Genomic DNA, 21,243 nt, shown 5'->3' on the forward strand with positions numbered 1-21,243 from the left:
TCTATTGCAATTTATCCTTCCCCAGCGTAGGGTAGCCAACTGGACGCTTTCCTTGTGAACATCGATCCCTGCATTCTTTCTTTCCTTTCTCTCTCTACGGCACCCATTAAAGAATGACTCTCTATCGACCAGCTTATTTTCTGCAGGCATCCTCTCTTCAGTGGGTCTTTCTCTTTTGCCTAATCTAAAAATAAGCTTCACTTGACGCTCCTGTTCTAAAAAAAAAAGAAAGACGACATAAAAGAAAGCATTTTCCGGATGCCGCAATCCGTAAGAATAATGAGTCTAACTTAGAAAGTGTCAAAAGGAAGCAACGAAGATATCACACGCCATCTCCTGTATGCATGCCAGCCTATACGCAGCACTCCGGGTATTGTTGTAAGGACAAATGACGGCTGTCTGTTTGAGGTGCACGCTGCCAGTCGACGTTCAAAAGAAGCGCACCGCTGTTGTGCACCCGGCGCCGCCCTTGCTATACAGTGAAGCTCAGGAACTTTGCCCGTCATTGTTCCTCTCTACCACGGGAAGAGATTTATATGCGCAGAGCTCGGCGCGGATCTCATCGTGCCTACTTGCGCAGGTGTTCGGAGTAGCCGCCGTCCGTCAGGGCTAATATCTTTTCTCCGCAGTTGAGCGGTTCAACAATGAGGCCGGAAATAATACAGCGACTAGTGGGCTTCGCGCGCATATAGTTGTGAAATGAATTAACGGAAACGCGGAAGGCGGGGAGGGTTAGAAGTAATTAAAAACTTGAGGGATGAGTCCCGAGCTGAAGGGAAACGCGTGAAGAACATCGTGTCGACCAACAGAACTCGCGGGAACATTTCGGTACCGCTGTGCTCGTAAGCAGTCTAAGCTCGGTAACCTTTATTGGGACCTGCACATTTTTCACATTTCTGAGCGCCCATGAATCATAGGTTACGTGTGACGCTTCTATTTCGAATCGATGTTGCTTTCAAACTGCAGCAAGAACTGCCCAGACGCCAAGTCTACGGGGCTGTATAACCGTCAGTTTCGTAGTTAGTGTGCAATATAGTTAACATTGCCACCTTTGAGAATGTTTTCCGTGATGAAAGTGTACACGAATGATCTATCTATCTATCTATCTATCTATCTATCTATCTATCTATCTATCTATCTATCTATCTATCTATCTATCTATCTATCTATCTATCTATCTATCTATCTATCTATCTATCTATCTATCTATCTATCTATCTATCTATCTATCTATCTATCTATCTATCTATCTATCTATCTATCTATCTATCTATCTATCTATCTATCTATCTCGCAAGTCAGCGACATCGATGCCAGTTTAAGTGAAGTTGGCGCACACGTAATGGGATGGAAGTCAAGCGTGATTTTGTTAGCAGCGCCGTTAACCCCTCTTCAAGCTAGTCGTTGAGTTTTTACCAACAGTGACGACACTGCATGTCGCCTCCTTCGAGAAGGCCAACTATAAAGGAGCACGAGTTTCGCACGCAGTAAAATGGCCGACTCTATACACCACGGGCTTTTTCATCACGGCTCCGTAGGCATTATAGGCTTTCAACGCTCTGCGCGCATAGTAGTATACTTCGAGCTGGCAACGCAGTGTGCGGGGTAGTAAACGTCGGTGGAGCGCGCGGTCAAGCCAAGCATTTCTCACTGGCTGCTCTCGGAGAGTCCCTTATAAGGCCGTCCAGACTAACACATGTTCTTAACGACGCTACCCGCCTCTTGTTCTTATAACGGCGCCTCGGACTAATGCCGCCGTGCACTCTACCTGACACACGTAAACAGGAGCAGGTATGTAAATAAAATAAAGTCTGCGAGGAGGAGGGAGTGGTGTACAGTGCGTGGGATCGTTGCCTCGTAATAGCTGCGTGCGGTGAAGGCGGGCGGATGCGCAAGAAGAAAACGTAAAACTGGCACGCGTGGCGCGGCTTTCAAAGTAGACCGCTACACAATTCTCTATTTCAAAGCGTATGTTGCTTGTTTTCTGATAGGATGAGAAAAGGGGGGATGCTAATGGACGGTCAACTTTCTCCCGGCCAACAGTCAGCACACGGTTCGTTCCTAAAATGGCACCAGACGCCGCGGCAGGGATCACTAACTACCCATAATTAACTCTCCCACGTGATTTGTCGATGAATTCGCGGTACGCTCTTGCACTCAGATAAGCTCGTATAGTGAGAAAGCGGACGTGCCGACGGAGGACGTTTTGGTCAGAGGTGCTGGGAGTCGGCGTAGCGTTTGGCCCGGTGATCCTTCAGCCAAAGGGATGATTACGTCCGGCAGTAAGAGCGAGGGAAAAAAAAGGTTTATTCTACATATTTACAGTGGCTCCAAATATGGAAGCCCACTCCATGGGGGAGAACTTTGAAAGTCTCAGCTCACTACATGTCTGAGCACATATTAGAACACGTCAGGACACACCACAGACGACGCGTAAAGCAGTCGTCTTCCCTAGTTCCCTATGCAAGGGAATTCGATGGCCTTGACTGCGGGCAACTCAGAGGGGTCGTATTGTCCACAGAACTCCGCCTCTGATGTTCAACCTTCGAAGCAAGGACGAGGCAATCTGGAAACAGGGGATTCACACTCCTTCCACGAAAGTCGTCGACTTGGTTTCTTGCTCTCCGTAACGTTCGTCGTGCCAGAGTCGGGAGAGTGACTTTCGTGCTGGTCCCCGCTTCCATGAAGGGTGGCGGTTGAGGTCGCTTCTATAAGTGAGCTTCTTTGTCATCGCGTCACAGCCGGTGTCGGGCCGCGTCGCCAGGTAGGCGGCCACTGATGAAGGGGGTGGCATCGGGCGAAGCACCCAAAGGATGCGCACTGCCGATTTGGGGCGCTTGTTTGCCCGTCACCGTCGGTGTCGGTCACTGTCGCCGTCTGGGCGACGCTGATGAAAGGTGCTGCCTCGATGGAAACAACAAAAGAATGCGCCCTGCCAATTCGGGACCCAAAAGAGGTGATAGTGGATAGTTCCTTGTTTTGACATGTGGTTAGTGGATACGAGAGAATAGATCGCGAGCATACGCCCCCTCGTAACTTCCTCGTAACGATATCTAAGGGTTTTTATTTGCCAGGTGTAAGAGGTGGCATTAATTACTGTATTCCTTCGATCTGTAACTATATTGAGTATAGATGAAAAGCAGCTGAGGAACTCGTAGTGACTTGTAGCGTAAACCGCATGGTAACTGGGCACCGCTTTCGAACTTTTAACAGCGAAGCTGTTTAAGCCAGTCGTAATTTGTGGTGCGTACCAAGAAACTGCAGCGCCGTAGCCATGGAAACCCAGAGAAGGAGGAAGAGACCGCGTGCACGCGGTCTCCTCCTCGCCAGCTCTTTGCCTTCCCGACCCCGCCTCTCTTCTCTCCGCGGCGCGCTGAGCCAGGAGAAGGTATAGGTAGGTATGTAGTAAACTTCATTCAGGTCCTGAAGAAGTCACCCCCCCCCCCCCCCCCCCCCGTTTTTATGGAGGGAGGACCGCGGGCCGCTCCTACGTCGGGACGGGAAGGCGAAGCCTTACCGCCCATCGTGGGCCTTCTGGACTGCCTGGAGCTGATGGAACCAGTCGTGGTTAATCAGTGAATAAAAGGTGCCTTGCGAGATCCCTTCTCTACAGCCAGGAGAAGAAAAAAAGTTGTCGCAGTTTCACCTGAAAGGCGAAGCATCAATTGCGATAGCAAATTTGTAGAGAGCTATACGGAGTAATGATAGTAGCTTTATCAGCTGTATAAACTTGGACATGCAGCAGCACCGGCAACACGCAGAACTGTTGTCGACGCCGTCGGCGTTTTGCCCGCGTTCGCTCAAAATGCGTGCGGCGTTGGTGACTGTTGCCGGAGCCTCTGATATAAATAGGCACTTGGTGCCGCAGCTAAACGTCGCCTCCCTTCGTTCCCCCTCTCCCCCCCTCCCCCACGGCCTCTCGCGCATCGGAAGAAGGCGCGTTTGCTCTACATATATGGTGATTGTAAAGGAGGAAAGAGACGCCTACTTCTGCAGCCCTTAAGGGAGCACGGCGCAGAAAGCGCGTTTGTTCTCCTCCGTGCGTTCACTCCCCGTGAAAGCGCGCGCCCCTCGCGCCCTTTCACTCGCACATACAGCGTTCGGCGCGCGGCGACGATTTCATCTCCATTGACGTCATACGGAACCTCACGGCGACGGCGACGGCAGAAATATGCTTTTGAGTGTCCATATAATTGCTATTGCAATAAAAAGGATAACGCTTGCACTAGGCCGCGCAAAGCTCAAGACACAGCGAAGCTGGCCGATTGATATCGAGCGGCTAGCCTCCAACGCGTTCGGCGTCGGCAAGCAGCAGCGTTCTCGGCACTGTGCCAACCTTGGTTAGCCTGCCTGCGTTTGTGGCATGCCAGGAGCGCTGTCACTCGTAGGCGCCGACGCGTCCAGCGATAGTCACGCGAAATGTTGCGAAAGGGAAGGTACCTCCGAAAATGATCGCTCGAGAATACCTTCCTGCATGCGTTGTTAAGTTAAACCAAGTGAAGACCTAGCAGCAACCAAGTTAATACCTAGCAATGGCAGCCAGTAAGTTTCGCTGTGCCTAAGCTTTGCGCGACCGAGTGCGAATTAACTTGCCCGTTTTTTACAGAAAAGCTGTTTACCTCTAGCTTCCGTATGCATCCCCTGCATGCGTTTCCAGGGGGGGGTATCCTGGGCGCCTTGCGTCCGTATCGGGGACACGGTGATTGGACAGGAATGGAGATGTGTAGGGGAGAGGGGGAAAGAGTATGGCGGCGGCGCCGCAGCAATGGAGACGGGTAGGAGAGAGGGGAATAGAGTGTGGTGACAGCACTGTAGAAATAGAGATTGGTAGGGGGAGAGGGGGATAGAGTACGGCGACGGCGCCTGTTCACGTGACCTGCGCTTCTGTGGTTATAACGTCATGCGCGTAGGAGGTGCCGGCGCGGCTGCAGCAGCGGTTGCGGCCCGTCGAGATCAATGTAGCGTTCGTGTTCGCACCCTTTCCGTTTGTGCTTGGGAGGTGCGGTGACCGCAGCGACGCTTCTGTCGGCGTAGTGTGGTGCCATATTAAAAAAAATGTATAATTTCATAATGTATGCAGCCTAAACAGCTTCGCTGCTAATCCGACCCCATATGAATGTTGCAGCCGCACGATTTTTTTTTTTCTGTAGCCGCAGTGCAGTTATCGGTTTTAATGCGAAAGCATCATCTGTCCCACACTCGAAAATCCGGCGTCGTCGGTGGCGGCGTGGCCGAGTGATGGTACCAAAAGTGGCCGACGGTGCAAAGAGTAAAAATACGTCAGAAATGCTCGGATTGACGCCAAATTCCTCAGGGAGGTTCCTGTAAACAAAGTAAATTAATGGCTTCGAAAAGAAAATTTGGTACATATCTGTCTGGGTGGGAATCAAACCCGGTCCTTCGAGACGCGAGACGACCACGGTTCCCCGATGCCACGGCGGCGCCATGGTTCTGGTTGGCTAAAGGTGTGCCTATAGTGCGTGCGTGACTGCACACGTCATGTCTCAACCATCTGGCTGGCTGAAGGTTTCACCAAAGGGACTATAATGTTTTCGCATTATAGCATTACATACTGCATTATGCCACCCGCCGCTGGTTGCTCAGTGGCTATGGTGTTGGGCTGCTGAGCACGAGGCCGCCGGATCGAATCCCGGCCCCGGTCGGCCGCATTTCGATGGCGGCGAAATGCGAAAACACCCGTGTACTTAAATTTAGGCGCACGTTAAAGAACCCCAGGTGGTCCAAATTTCCGGAGTCCCCCACTACGGCGTGCCTCATAATCATATCGTGGTTTTGGCACGTAAAACCCCTTAATTAATTTTTTAATGCATTATGCCGAATTTTTATTTGAACGGGTATTTTCCGGCTTTTCCATGTCTATTATACGTCCGAACGGAAGACTTATCGTTGTTCTTGTGGTGACAATTTGTAATATCTTTTACCTGTTTTCCAGCCAGCATATCCAGTGAGCACAACGGGTACTTGTGACCGCTAATTGCTTGGTTGCGCGAGATGAAAATCACTGCGCTTATGAACGGTGCGCGTAAAGCGCGTATGAGGAGGCTCCGTCATCCGATATACAAAACTGCGATGTCTACCGACCAAGTTTACGTACAGCCATTGTCAGAGTTGACCAGAACAGGCGAAACACGCTTTTAGCGAGTCTATTTGACAAGCACACACAGACTCTACTGCAATCAAACGTCGTCACTAAAAGAACGAAGGCTATATAGAGCGTTATTCTTGACAGTGTCAAATCGAGGAGAAAGAAAGCCAAGAGAGGAGATAATTAATGTTCACCCGCATACCTAGACGCAACTGACAACGTCCAAAGACTGTCGCGCAATGCCGGTCGCTTCTGAAAAACACCGCAGTACCTTTAAATAAACCCTTCATGGCTGTCATGCCATCACCTTCAAACCGCCGTTGGCCGTCGTCATTGTTTCGTACCTTCGTCATCGCTATCATCGTCGTCGTACTGTTGCTGTCGTTCATGTGGTTGTCATGGTTGCCAGCCCAGCTTCAGCTTTTCTAAGCGCGCGCATTTTAACTGCCCCCGTCGTGCATATTTCTTGGCAGGCCAGGCGATCTCCAGCGTAACTGACCGGTGAACGTGCCGTCACTCGACCACTACATTAGAATATAAGAACCCCTGTCAATGTTTTTGTGTAGTCGCGTAATCGTGCGCGTCCTGGCTTGAATGAGCAAAATTCGAATTTCAAAGAAAGAGGGATGACAAAGAATTTTCTATGCTGAGGTTCCCGTGTGCCCTAAGAACAAAAGCAGGTTGGCAAAGTTACGAGAAGTAGGCGATGTGCAATTGCGCATGCGCATTCTCTAAAACAGCTCGTTGTGCAAGAAGGACATCGGCGCCCTCCCCAATGCTATATAGCAAGAACGGGAGGCGCCGCAGTGATCCGACATCGCCACCTGTCCCGTGCCCCGCCAACAAATGTCCGGGTCGCACGCGTTATTACTAAACCGCGCGCTTCCTTGACCGCCAGTAAGTCGCTCAAAAACTCGCGGGCATTCGCAATAACGGCCCGCTTATTCACTCCGGAGATGGAACGCGCCGCGTGGCAGCGAGTGCACGCAGACGGCGAGCTCCTCGCGCACGCCGCATGTCCAGCTTTTGCGACGAGGGCTGTGACGTCGCGCTTGCCGTGACAAAGAGAGGATGTCAAAGCTGAGAGCAGGCCGCCGCCTCCTCCTGCGCCGCTGAGGGCAAGATCCGCGGGTGCAGTCACCTATGCGTTCCAGGGGAAACAAACGAAAGGTACGGTGCGGCTTCACTTCAACAGCTTCGTGCCTCGGTGCCCACGTGCAGAGTCAGTTGCGCTCGATCTCGGGCGCCTGCGTCTCGTTTTTGTCACAGAGCTTCAACGTTAACGCTTGTTCTCCATGCTGTTTACCTCCGTTTGGCACGTGTGTCCGTGAACTGTGGAAGAAATAGCGGCGCGAATGCAACACACGAGAACGCACGAAGAAGGAACGTAAAGAACGCCTTGCGTCTTCGCGCGTACTCGCCGTCATTTCTATGATGTTGAACGTTTACCTGCTCGGCCAAATTTGACGTGTATTCATGACTGTCCGAGTCACGAGCCAGTGCAGCATTGATGTATAGTAGCGCACTTGTAAACAGCTACAGCCTGCGTGACATTCTGTCGTGCACACTCGCACCTAAACTGGCACTGGCGATAGTATACATCGTCGGAGTGTTCGCGCAGCCTCAGCGGACCACTGACAAAAACATGGCCCAACTTTAGGCCATGAACTGTCTCTACCAGACCCTCCTGAACAGCACCGACACCTTCACTGTTGTTAGCTAGATGGACGCTATAATATATATATATATATATATATATATATATATATATATATATATTGTCACGTAGTAGTGACGCTGAAGTAAACAGCATTAAAACTGTGTATGACGAAGCTGATTCTTTATTGGGCGAACCTGTGCCCACAAAAGCAAGCTACACTCGAAGCACAACGAAAGCGGCGAGCACAGTCGGCGATCGTCGAAAATCTAATCAGCGGCGAAACGCGTCGGCTTTTATAGGTGAGTCATCGAATGTTCCAGATTAATCCCTGGTGCCCGCGTGTCTTCTGGAAATTTCTAGACAATTGGCGTCGCTCATACAATCAGATTACATGAGCGTCGGTGACCACAGACGACGGACAGAAGCATCGATAACGTTCGAGAAGCTTCCGACGACCTGCGCCGAGCGATAACGTTTAACATTTGTTAGCCGGTGGAAAGCGGCAACCGGTGAAAGATAAACATGTATACGTGTCAATATATACATGTACGAAGACGACGAAGTGGACAATTTCACCAGTATCCATCGTCCTTAATAGTTATCACACGTTTACAAAGTAACTGCATGACTTTATGTAGTTTGCAGCCGCTCCACGCTTGGATACAACAAGAATTCTCGCTCCACAGTGATTAATTTTATTGCGAAGTCCCACTAATGACGACGTGAGTTTCTTTTTTTCTCGCTCTTTAAATTGTTCCCTAACTTCCTAATCTTTGTTTTTCCCCTCTACCCTAAAACAAAACGATACACATTTCTTTCTTGGCGGTATAGCGAATTTAGTGCATTAACGGTCGGGCCTGCTCATAACGGCACCTCGAGTATGTTTTGAATTTCCTCAGCCTCTATTTTCGTCTTGAAGAACCCTGCATGCATCTCGCGCCTTCTGCGCATGCTTTTTCACCAATCCACCACAGTCGTTTCGTGCAGAATTCTTGTAGCGAACAACGCACAAGCGACCGAAGGGGTCCACCAACTATTAAATATCTTACCTCTTGTAGCTAACTAAAAAATCACCAATCAGTCAATCGTAAATCAGTAACCAACCAACCACCAATATATAGCATTGCGTATGGTCACAGGGCGGGGTATACCTCGCTGTGAGGGCGGCAAGCAAAACGTTGTGTCAGCGCGTAGCCTCTTGGTGATGTAACCTTCTCTCGTTCAGCGCTTCCCGCTACAGCTTGAAACACGTTCATCCTGCGCTCCCGTTGCAGCCAATCTCGCTGGTGTTGTAAGATATCCCGAGTACGCATGCGAAACAACTGTACGGTTGGGCCTAACGCAAAAATAGGATCTCCTGATTCCGAATACGCTTGTATAACGTGGACCTATATATGGCGTTGTGGCTTATGACTTTTGAAGCGTACTACGTCGCACATTTTTTTTTTTTTTTGCAGCGCCAAGCGCTTCATTCACTATGCATGCGCGATGCGTGGGTGAGTACGCGAGTACTTGCACAAGTGTACACTTTTAGAGAAGGATGTGTGAGATGCTGTCGTAGCTTAACATCGACGCCAAAAATACATGCGTAAAACTCGCGCAAGAAAAAATGGTAGCCGAATTTTCGAAGAGACAGGGCCGGCTTGAATTGTACATTCCACTGATTTGCTTGCACCCACGTATGCTGTCCTGAGTTTCCCTGTAGGAAACATCCAATTCGTCATTGAGCAACTGTTGTTCCTGATGTGTGGCTTCGAAGCTGTCGTCTGAATATGTGCCAAGTATAGCTTTCCTGGTGAACATTTGCGCTCATAGAACAGTTTTCATATCCGGAATATGCGTCCAGCTCATACGGATTCTTGAATGCCAACTTTAGTTGCTCGTTTTCACTCAACTATCATTTTACTGAGAAATGTCAATGTGATCAACACTTGCTAGCTAGGCGAACACAAGTATACCTTTGTCGAAATGATGATGGCTCCAACCTGCGACTTCCTTTGTTCGCTAACAGTTGGTCCTTTCAGGTCTCCATGTTGCTGTGAACTTAAGCTGTCAGTCGCAAGGTGTCAGCATACCTGCGCACTAAAGTCTGCTGAACATGAAAGCAAGTAAAAAAAAAAGAAGATAGAAAATTTTTTTAAATGAGCTTATTTATTCACTGCCCAACGGAACTGATTACTTAAGCGCGTTACACCGCTGTCTGTGCGCACCACGAGGAGGCCGAAGTTCTTTTCTAAAAGAACACATAAAGAAAACAAAAAGAAAGTTCACCTACAATTACGATACCCCTTAATGCGAAATTTGAGTGCAGCTGTTTAGGTGTTTTGAATTCGCGACACATTGAGACAAAGAATTTGAATCTTAACGGCAGGGTCCTCTCGGCGGCGGCGCTGAGCCTCTGCTCGGGCAGCTCGTTCAGCAGCAGCGGCAGACGAAGCACTTCCACAGGTTGCATCGCTCATTGTTCAGAAAGCGTGAACACGGGAACGCGTGGCTCGCGCAGAGCGCATTCTCTAGCGGCTCCGGCGCAGGCCAAGTAGCGCATGCGCAGTATGTCCGAAGCCCACGCCAGCGCTTTGTTTCCATTTATGGTATCGGTGGACGCGCTCGCCGCATAACTTAGTAATGACGCCATCGCTGCGAAGCAAGTCTCGTGCGGCACTCCACTCTCTTCTTCACCTTTTCGCCATACTCTCCTCCTTGCTTCGCTATCGCCGTCTTTCATCCCCCGCTGTGCTCCGCGTTCGCTCTTTCATCCGTCGCTGTGCTCGTCCGCTCGGTTACGCCGAGGGACGCCGACGCTCAACGCAGAAATGGGCGCTCTGAAAGGAAGGACAGCGATACATGCTGACAGAATACGACAAAATGCTCGGCATTTCCAGCAGCTACGCTCAACGTTTTCAGGTGGTGTCCCTCCGAAAAACTGCTGCTGAGCGAGGCCAATGGAGCGTATAGCTTTGTTTATCTAACGAGAATCGTCGTATTCAGCATCACACAGCTATAGAGATAGCGGCAGTGGACAGATTTTCTTATATGTACGGCGCAAGAGTTTCTTTATAAACAGCAACTGCGAATACCTGTCCCTTTCAACTCCTGTTTAGATTGTTTTTGTTTTCGCAGAACATTCATTCGAATTAGCTCCGCAGCTTCGTAGATGAACTATATTGTTCCCTGCTGATGGACGTACGCTATTCAACGTCATCATCATCGAAAATAGAGCCGATAGAGCTAACTGAAACCGAGCTTAGCGCTTAGCGTTCTGGGGAGAAAGCGCGTTCTACCGAAGGTTCTACCCGATTTAAAAATATGGCTTTATACAGCGTGGAACAGCTTGCCTTTGAGCACATAAACATTTACAATGCAGAAGAGCTGGAACAAGCTGTCGCAAAAGCTTCCTACGTGACACAGCTTTCTTTCTACAACCTTTGTTTCGTGCGCTTACTCCATCAGATTGTATCGACGGACCTCGAAGGCATACCTTCCCTTGGGGAAGACACGTCTTCCCTAAGAAGCCTTGACAGGCACCTATGTATTCTTATACGAAGTTACTTAAGAAATCGGGCTAAAGCTTTCACTCCATGGTGGCCAGTGACCTCACTACATGTACCGGTTTTAATCACAAAATGTGCATTTTTCTTTTGCCTTATCGGTTTTTACTTTTATGCCCCCCCCCCCCTTTTTTTTTCTTTCTGTTTTTTTCTTTTGCCTTGTAAAGAGCTCGTGTCGTCACGAAGGTGATCCCGCCACCACGTGCTTCACTAAACGAGCTTAAGTGCCATCGTGTGCACCGCCAAGGCTGTGTGTACCAATGGCGTGCTTGAGGGTGTGTTATGCGTAGCCTGTATATATGACACAATTAAAGAGGAAGATCGATAAAGTTCGCTCCAGGGCAGCAACAAACACAACACGATCTCAAAAAGCACAATGCTTAGAGCAGTCGCTCACTCGTCATCGTCAACTTCGATATATATGTATAAACGTCCAAAGCAACAAACTCATGGCTTTGTGCGCATGTGTGTCTTCAATTTCCCGCTGTCGTATATGATCGCCTTGGATATATTTCATTGTGTATTGGTTACTTGCCTTTTACACCAGCCTCAAGAGAACGAGCTGTTGTGCGTGAACAAGTTTTTGTCAAAGCTGGAGCGGTTGTGTGTCATGACACGCACACGCACGCACGCACGCACGCACGCACGCACGCACGCACACACACACACACACACACACACACACACACACACACACACACACACACACACACACACACACACACACACACACACACACACATATATATATATATATATATATATATATATATATATATATATATATATATACGCACACACGCGCACACACACACACACACACACACACACACACACACACACACACACACACAGAAAGAAAGAAAACCAACTCAATGGGCATTTCTAATAGCTCGCACCTGCGCCTTAATTTACATACACATAATCGGCATTTAATTGAGAGTGCAGCGTCTGTTTAAAGATGGGTCACGTCGCCTGATAACGGTAAGTAATGCAGTCTCCCGTCAACATGGAATCAACAACTCAGCGTAAAGTAACGGACCAAAGAGAGCGCATTACAATTCCCAGCTATAGAGTTCTTCTGTGTATGATTAAGAAAACTAATGAATAAAAAAAAAACTGAAGCTAACAAAAAATACGGCATACATTTGGCTTAAACGGGTCGGTTTTCTTTTACGACGTGCGCACAAAAGCTTGAAAGTCCGCGAATTCTCTCGCAATATCACTCGAGGAATGCTGGAGACGGGAAATAATATATGGAGATGGCGGGGACGACACATTCTTCTTTCTTTTTTTTAATCCTATTAATTCATATGCAAGGAATATCGACCGAGAAGTTCTTGCACTGCATCCCGAGGGTATACGAGGGCATATCGGCTGTTGCCGCAGCCGCAGTGGTTTCGTGTACTTCATCACAGTAGTTGCCCGCAACACCGTGAAGCCTACGACGGTTGCTGGATGATTGGAGAAGGGGGATGGTCGGAAGGGCAGAGGGAGGGCGAGCGCCATCGAGAATGTTTTCACCCGCGCGCCATATCATCTGCTCGTCGTCTGCTCGCGCCAGCGATGACGCCCTGACCCCAACCCAAACGACGCGTTGCTGCGCGTCTTGGTCAGAGTCGTGCCGATCTCTTGTGCGCTCTCTGTCTCAACCGCCGCGCCAAAGCTCTTCGGGCGACGACATTTTCCCGGAGGCGTCGTACATGACAGCAGCCCAATGGTGTAACGAGCAGTTCCACCCAAATTTGTAAGTTCTGCTGCCTTCTTAATTGATTGAACATGTGCTCGCTATGCTCCCTAGTTGCCCCTGGACTTCTCGTAAATGTAGCGCTTACTACTGCGTTTGCAATAAATATCGACTCTTCACAGGCACCGTCGCGAGTTGAACTGCTTTTAATGCGACGCGTTCTTTTCCGAGTGCCGGGGCATCTCGCAGTTGAAGTTGGTCGATCCCGGTGATAGTGCAGTCCAGTTATGTACCGCAGGGGTGAATGAATATGTGCCACCGGGCTTTAGTTTGCTTTCAATCTTATATCGTGCCATTAGAAACATTCTGTCTCACTTGTTATAAATATGAACACTATACAGCGTATAATCTCTGAATAACCGTTCGCTACTCAACAGTTACAGTATTCATACAACGGTTCTCTACAAATCATGAATGCTTCGCATTACGTAGACGTCAACTACAGTTGAGTCCGCCAGAATTTTTCTTTTTTCTGGTAGTGAGATAAAAATATGTTAGGCGTGCGCGAGCTCACCGTGTCCTTCCTCCTCCCCCCCCCCCCTCCTCTCTATCTCATCTTTCTATTTCCTCTTTCCCGTCCCCCAGAGTAGGGTAGCCAACCAGACGCATTTCTGGTTAACATCCCTGCCTTCTCTCTTTCTTTCTTTCTTTCTTCCTTTCTCCTCCAGAATAGAAACGCTACAATTTCATTCGGCGTTCTGGCACCTTATAGCCCGCAAAAGAAGACAATCTCGAACACGAATAGGTCGAAACGTCTTTATGCAAGCTCGTAAAAAGCTTATTCTTGCATCGCTATGTGTTCCAGTGGGTCTATCGTTGCCGTTTATGGGAGCAAGAAGTGTTCGTTCTTAGCCCTATATATCTGCCGCGCAACATCACAGCCTATAAGACCATCTCGTAGCCTCCACAACGCTGCGCGGAACTACTGAGATAGAGATACGCGCTAGAGTCCGAGCTCCACGGCTTCCGGGGGCCTCGTTGTCGGTCGTCGCCCACTGTAGGCACATCGCACAACTTCGACCGTTCTTTCTCTCAAACATATATACGTTGTCGATTTGTACGAAAAAAAATTATAAAAAGATATGGGAAAAAAGAAAAGAATTGAGTGTGACCGTAAGAACGCGGACGACGTTATAATTTTTACTATGTGTGCTCCAGAAGTGCTAGCTTTTTTTTTTTTTTTTCTGGTCGGCTTTTCATTTTTTTTTTCAGTCGACATGCAGGTGTTCCCCCAGCGGAATTACCGAAAGAGCACGCGCTAACTTTTGCGGGAGGGAAAACTTGAGAACGTATCTCGGCTGCCACAGAAATTGCCTCTTCGACCCTCCGTTATATCGTTTAGATATGAAAGTGAATTTTATGCGCCAGACCTTAGCCAAGTTCATCTCAGTCTCTTTCATTTTCAGATTACAAACCCTGCGCATCTGAGGAGTCTATACTTAAAACGTAGACGCACTCAGGTGACCTTTATCGGAAAGTGCATTTATAAAGCCTTATTTTTTTTCCCCGATATCTGCTCAACGCGTCTCTCCGCCTGCGCTATATATGCATATAGATGCGACCGCAGTGCCTGCACGATACAACTGTGCCGTGTCTGCGAATGTAGTTCGCTTAAGTCTAACTCGAATGTTCCGTTCTAAAAGTGTGTTTGATTTTATAGTCTGAGATTCTAACCCAAGGAAGAGAGAAAAAAAAAAGCTTGCTTTAAGTGACTCAAATTACATGGTCTGACGTTGTAGCAGGTACTTAAGCTTGAAACTCTTCTTTATTCTCCTCAACACTGTTGTTTAAAAAATAACGAATGCTCTCAGAAACGGGCAGTGCTTAAATTCCGCTGAATGCGGTGATCAAGCGTATGACGGCAGCGTCCAAAATGAAATTACTTTCATTGCTGTTATTCACAGTGTCGCAGTAAATGCATTTCCCTGGCATTTGTACTTTTCCTTTTGTAATGAATGAATGAATGAATGAATGAATGAATGAATGAATGAATGAATGAATGAATGAATGAATGAATGAATGAATGAATGAACCGACTTGCTTCAGGACACCACTTTAAAACAAATAGCCACGGGGTCAACGCAGATCAAAGTTCATCATCGCGAATCCTCTCCTTGTTGGTCTTGCTCCGCCAGTGTTTATTGCTAACTACGCGCGATGTTGTGGCTTGAACACCACTTGCTGATGTTCAATAGCGAGAAATAGGTTTCTTTCGTAATCTCGAATGCTATACGGTCGTCCGCCACTTGTGCAAGAGCGAGTGCCTTAATTAAAACCACGCAATGTGCACAACAGAAAACGCTGGAACCAGTAGATGCTCGCTCTTTGCGCAAGAGCTGTCATGCTGCATACGGCAGTGCTGTCGTGTGAATCAGAAACACACCACAATTCATTGAGCAACGAAAGGCGAAAGAACAAGTCTGCAGTATTATGTGCGAAATTTAGGCCGTGGTCATGCCACAGGGCCTTTAGAACCTCGATAAATTGATCGGACGGCGACTGTTTCGTGCGACGCCTCTTATTTTCGCATCACAATTTTCTCGGCAAACTTGCGAAAATGTAGCAGCGTTCGATGTGTTGGCTACTAAAATATTCCATTTCAATTCGGCAATTTGCTGACGACGCAGGAGCCACGTATACGCTTTGTTTTGTTCGATGCAGGTTTATTCAATCAACGATGCAATGAAAGAAGAACAAATAAATTTAAAAAACAACGGCGCCGTTAAGCATTGCGAGGCATGCAATGACTGTAAGTGCGGGCAAACGGTTGTCTCCGCGCGAGACACGCTTATTTCGCTGACGCATGGGAAACTGTAGGGAGGTCTACTGCGTATAGCACGGCTTCGTGCGGTTTGACTCGGGATATATGCATAGCTTTTCTGATGTTCAGCGGCAGGTTTCCTTTCTTTCTTTCTTTTCTCCATACCACTCTAAATAGCTCCAACAGGCGCGTGGCCAATTAGGCAAATCGCTGTGCGACCAGCCCCCGTCTAACCGCAAACAAACCTGATTACGGCGCCCGTAAGTTGCACGGAGCACGATATCACGAGAACGCTGGGAGGAGACGGCCACGCGCTCGACAATCACAGAATCGCTCACAATCTGGCGAGCGTCGTTTGCCCGAAGCCTCACCCTCTGTTCCTGCGAGTATCCCGTTTTCCCCGCCGCTTCTGATGTCTGCAGCGTGGGAAGTTATAAGGCCCGCAAAATAAGGCCCGTGTGTCGAGAATCAGCCGTCTGGTTTGACGAAATGTTTGGTGCCCGGGTGCACGCGGTTCCACCTTTCCTCCACCGGCATTGATATCTATGAGACTATGCTTTCCACGCTCATACAGGTATATGGCTCTTCCAAACAGCCCTTGACGAGAGTGGACGTTCGGCCCTGCTGGTATCACATATATGGTTTTGTAAGCCACAACACTGTAGATTATCCTAATTTTTGTTTCCTGTCCACATGTGCGCCTGCTGAGGGCACCCTTTCTCTCTTTTATTTGTTTATATCTATGTCCTCCTCACCACTCTAGGCTAGACGAAGAGATGCACTGTCTGGTTCGCATCCGAACCAATCACGGAAGGCTGGCCATCTTTCTGCCCAAAGCCAGAGCAAAGTGCAATGCGGCGAAGCTTGCTTATGGACTAAAACAGAGAGAGAGGAGTGTAAAGATTTATTCTCAGAATCAGCGTGAAGGAGTGGTTCACCAGCTTGCGCTGATCTCCCAGGTCTGAGGCTGCGAGCGAAGCCTCCCACGATTCTTCATGGTGGTCTTCTGCTTCTTCCCGGTTTTCTGTGACGTCGGCTTAGTTGTAGGGTGTAATGGGTGGATCGGACACACCACTACCATGTGGTGGAAAGTGTGCGGCACTCCAGAAAAAAAAATAATTGGTGTCAACACGTTACGCGTGCTGACTCCAACGCCTCACCTTGCATTTACTAGTGCACTTTATTTTCATTGCTCATATCAGAAACGTTGGCAACGTGCGCCGACAGCTTTTCCTCAACAATTGATCGTCAAAATGGCGAAACAAAATGGCGACACGCGCATACACACACCTACACACCTACAAACGCGAAACAAAAGTATTTACGAACTTCGAATTCTGAAACGTCCCGCTTTTTCTCAGCCGACCAGACGAATGTCGCGATTTTAAGGCGCAAGGAAAGGGAAGCAAGAATAGTTGAGAGAGGAAACATTGAAATAAACGGCTTCTCTTGAAATGGAAGAGGACGAAATAAAGTTACGCGCCGGGAGGAAAGGCAACCGAGAGTTTGCCACCAATTCGCGGAAACGACAGAGGCACGCAGCGCGGGCAAACAGAGGGTAATTAAAAGCCGCTCGGACGCACGAAAGCGACGAGAGAGGGAAGCAGTCCAAACAAGCAGGGGGTGGTGCGCGAAGGAGCGCAGCTATTAGGCCCCGCGTCGAGATTGAATCCTTTCACAGAACACGGCGTGTTAAAAAGCAAATAAATGAGGGCACCCGGCGATCAGCTCATTCTGCCAAGTCAAACGCCGCCGCGTCGGCAGAGGCCGCGGAGATCCGCCGCAAACTATAGGCTCCCCCCGCACACCACGCCTGAGGCGCGAACCGTGCGAGAGAACCCCGGCCGATTTTTTTTTTTTCGCGGCGCCGCGCACCTGGCGACCGGCGCGCTATACTCCGGGCCAGTCTCGCGCGAACGATTTGTCGAGCTGGCGCGCCGTTTGCTGTGCGGACGCTGCTACTGCTGCTGCTGCTATACGACGGCGACTCTGCCGTCGACAAGCGCCTGCAACAGCTCGGCGTACGCGAACGGCGCGGCGTCGCGCGGTTGGTCGCTCGGTCGGCGGCGCGCTCCATGGCAATCTCGGGCCGCGCGGCGAATGCAATATTTCTTTCGCGAATGGTGCCTGGGAGAGCCTTCGGACTCGCTCTCGGGGACCGGCGCCGACTGACTTTAGCGCTCGCTTTCTCGGGTCCCCAGAGAGGAAGAGAAAGAGGGGGAGAAGAAAGCGAGGGGGGGGGGGGGGGTTGCGTCCGATATTAATTCCCAGTCCGGCTTTTGTTGACTTCCAGCGTTTACAGGATGATCCCTTTCTCGCGGCCATCGCAACGACAGCGCGGCATGGACTGTGCGCGTTTGCTACCCACACCCTCTCCCTACACACCTCTCCACCTCTCTCTCTCTCTCTATCTGTCTCCCACCTTCCAGTCGTTTCCAGCGGCGATTCGCGCAGCTCACTATACTACATGAACGGCATGAGAGACTTACTGTGTGAACGCGGAGAGATGCCAGTTCGGAGGAAAGCGATTTACAGGTGGCCTGTAGACAGAGAGCGCCGCCGGACTTGATCCGTGATTGTGCGAACGCGCTTAACGACAACCGCGTCAGGACTTGGGCCACACGGTAAAGAAGCGAGTCTCGCGAAGTGACAGGCATTTCAGCGGATCGCGTTGTATTGAGTCGCGCTCGATCCGCGGGCCGTGTCGAAGCGGGGATCTGGCGTTTGCCAACCTTGGCAGGCGATTTCTTCTATTACCCGTTAGTCCGTCTCCGGGCGTTTTCGTTGCAGATGAATCCCTAGCGGTTTCGTTGCTGTAAACATTCTTTCTGATAATCTTCTTTCTGGGTGGCAATCTGACGCGCACGGGGGCTACAATGTCGCAAGAAAGGTCACCGATCGAGCCTCTGTTTGTGGGAGCGCAAACGACGCGAGGACGAAAAAAACCTACGTGTCTGTTTTTATTCTGCATTCAGAGGGAGAACGGTTTGCAAGGCTTCTTCGTGAACTGAGAAGCACCTTACTTTGCAAATGTGCGCGGTATTCTGCAGATATAAACTTTATACAAGAGGGCAACAAAATCTTATTAATGTTGAACCCCGGTCCAGGTTTTGATGTCAGTGTACTTACACCTGTCTTCCAAATACCAATGACAAAGATTTGGAACGGTAGGTTAATAATGTGCGTTTGTGTTTGTGTCGCGTTATTTATTCTTTGTAGACACCTAACTTCTGTCAACATTTTCCTAAAAGAACTATAGCGTTAAGAACATGCGTTTCGGAAAGCGGTCGGTAAAAACGAATAAGGAGAAAGCCATTTTCAGTAAACTGTCGGTCTTTCAAAGACCTTTAGTAGTTAAAATTCAGCCAAAAATATCGGATCAGGCCCACGGCACTCTGGACAAGGGACGCCGCCCACCTCGTACGATTCCACCGTCACCTCGTTTCAACAAATAAAGTTTATTCCTCCTCCTCAGCCAAAAAGATGTTACCATTTTGCTCAGATACGAGTGTCTTGGCTAAAATACATGACTACGCGAAAACAGCCGCGAAAATGAAGAAGCGCAATTTCGCAGTGGTCCTAGTGCGAACACGTAATAATTGCTATTGCTTGTCGAAATTCTCAACGTACGTAAAGTGCTCTCCTCAGCTTGAAACGGGAATTTTAGCAGCAGGCCATCCCGGCCGCTGCGGCCCCGTGTCCATGGGTTGCGTAATGCAAAAGCGCTTGTGTACCACGCATTATGTGAATGCACGTTTAAAAAAAAGCAACCAAGGGACCAAAATTAACTCGAAGCCCTCCGCTACGGCATCCCTCATAATCTACTGGGCAGTTTCGGGTCGTTGAACCCCACAGTCAAATAATTGTTATTCCGCATGGCGGCCAACCTCTCCGCCTTTTCATTATCTGTGTTCAACGCTGTAACCGACATTACCGTTGGCTCAACAAAGTGAACATCTACAAGTCTACAACTTCGCAATATGTCCACAGAGTCACGCAACTGTACCAGCACCACTTGCCCACTGAACAATGACACGTTCTGAATGCCTCTTTGCCGTTATACAGGCGTGTAATGCACAAAGTGCTACGCTTGCGGTGGGTGTTCTTGTGTTGGCTACTAAGGGGCTCGAGTCTTGAGGAAAGAGAAAGCGAGAGAAATAGCCTCAACGTGCTTTAGAAACATTTAGAAATTCAAAATTTGTGAAGTACATTTTGTAGTAATCTCACAGTGGCAGTAAGTACTTTGATGATCCGGATTCTCATGATACGGCATCATCCTGGTTTCAACGTTTGTTTTGAGAACGCGGGCTGTAATTTACGGGTCTTCCCTCTGAGTGCACTAACGGAGATGGTTAAAAACGTTTTGCTGAGCTGCAGAACGTGGCCTATAAACAGGACCCACCTGTTGTAATGTTTATTTTTATTACCTGCGCCTGGACAGGATGTCTTTAATGAGTCTGATGAGTGACATTTCAACTAGTCGCCGAAGAGTAACAGACGTCGAGACACCGACGACGCGTGCTGATCCGTTTATAGCGTGTCCATCGCATTGCTTCAGACTGCACACACGAGCGCACGAACTGTTTGTATACGGCAGTTAGGATATGAGCGAAGCACCGCGCACCTTACATTACTCTCGAGACTCTGTTTTGACAGGCGCGGCGGCTTCGGCGGACCTACGGCTGACGCACTGAAACACGGTGTCCATTCGGAACACGTAGGCAGCATCGGGAAGGGGAAAGAAGTGGGGAAAGAGCTACCCCGCTGTAGTGAACTCCCCTCCCCTCCGCTCCCACCGCGGTGGCCTTCGCCCGAGAATGAGAGAGTCTCCTGGAAGACGGGCTTCTCCTTTCGGAGCTTGTGCCGTGCGGTGCGATGCTCTGTTCTCGTTTCCTCCGGCTAGAGTGTGAAGCTCAACTCTCTACACCGGAACAAACACGGCGTGCGGCCCTCTTGGCAGAGCCGAGTGATGCCGTGTGCTCGATCATTCAGCGCGAAATATGAACGCTTTCCGGCGCTTCTGTCAGCGTCCCAGGCTGTAGATTCCCGTCTCGAGGATTTCCCGACAACACGACCGCAATTTGTTAGCGGATAAGGCGCCACCGCGGAGGTTGGCTTGCCGCCTCGTCTCTTGGGTACAACTGCCTTGCCAACGCACATACCCTTCCTGCTTACCACATTCACTGTGGATGCGGCTTGCTCGGCCGACGGCTGTGTGTTTTCCATCCGCTGTAAGTGGTTTCCAGGAATGGATACTCCGGAGTAACTGGGAGGATATACCACCGATGTTAACTAACGCGAAACAAAAAGCCCCAACATTACTTAGCATTTATTAATGCTTGTCGGCATTGGGTCTGAGCAGAGAAGTCTCCTCCTCATTCCACCATATTTAGGACATGCTATAAGTAACACACATTATTA

At 49.2% G+C, this 21,243-nt stretch overlaps 1 protein-coding gene across 2 annotated transcripts in view; it reads left to right on the top strand.

Annotated features, from left to right (window-relative positions):
* Positions 1 to 21,243, top strand: part of LOC119449924 (uncharacterized) — an 80,992-nt gene that overhangs the window by 32,605 nt on the left and 27,144 nt on the right. Inside the window, exon 1 of one of the 2 annotated variants that reach the window (XM_037713215.2) lies at positions 7,137 to 7,276. The exons of the other annotated variant lie outside the window; for it this stretch is intronic. The gene's annotated coding sequence lies outside the window, so the exon portion shown is untranslated. Of the gene's footprint in view, positions 1 to 7,136; positions 7,277 to 21,243 lie in introns of those variants that run through there. 2 annotated transcript variants of the gene reach the window in all.

This window comes from Dermacentor silvarum, chromosome 4 (assembly GCF_013339745.2).
Source record: "Dermacentor silvarum isolate Dsil-2018 chromosome 4, BIME_Dsil_1.4, whole genome shotgun sequence".
Lineage (NCBI taxonomy): Eukaryota > Metazoa > Arthropoda > Arachnida > Ixodida > Ixodidae > Dermacentor > Dermacentor silvarum.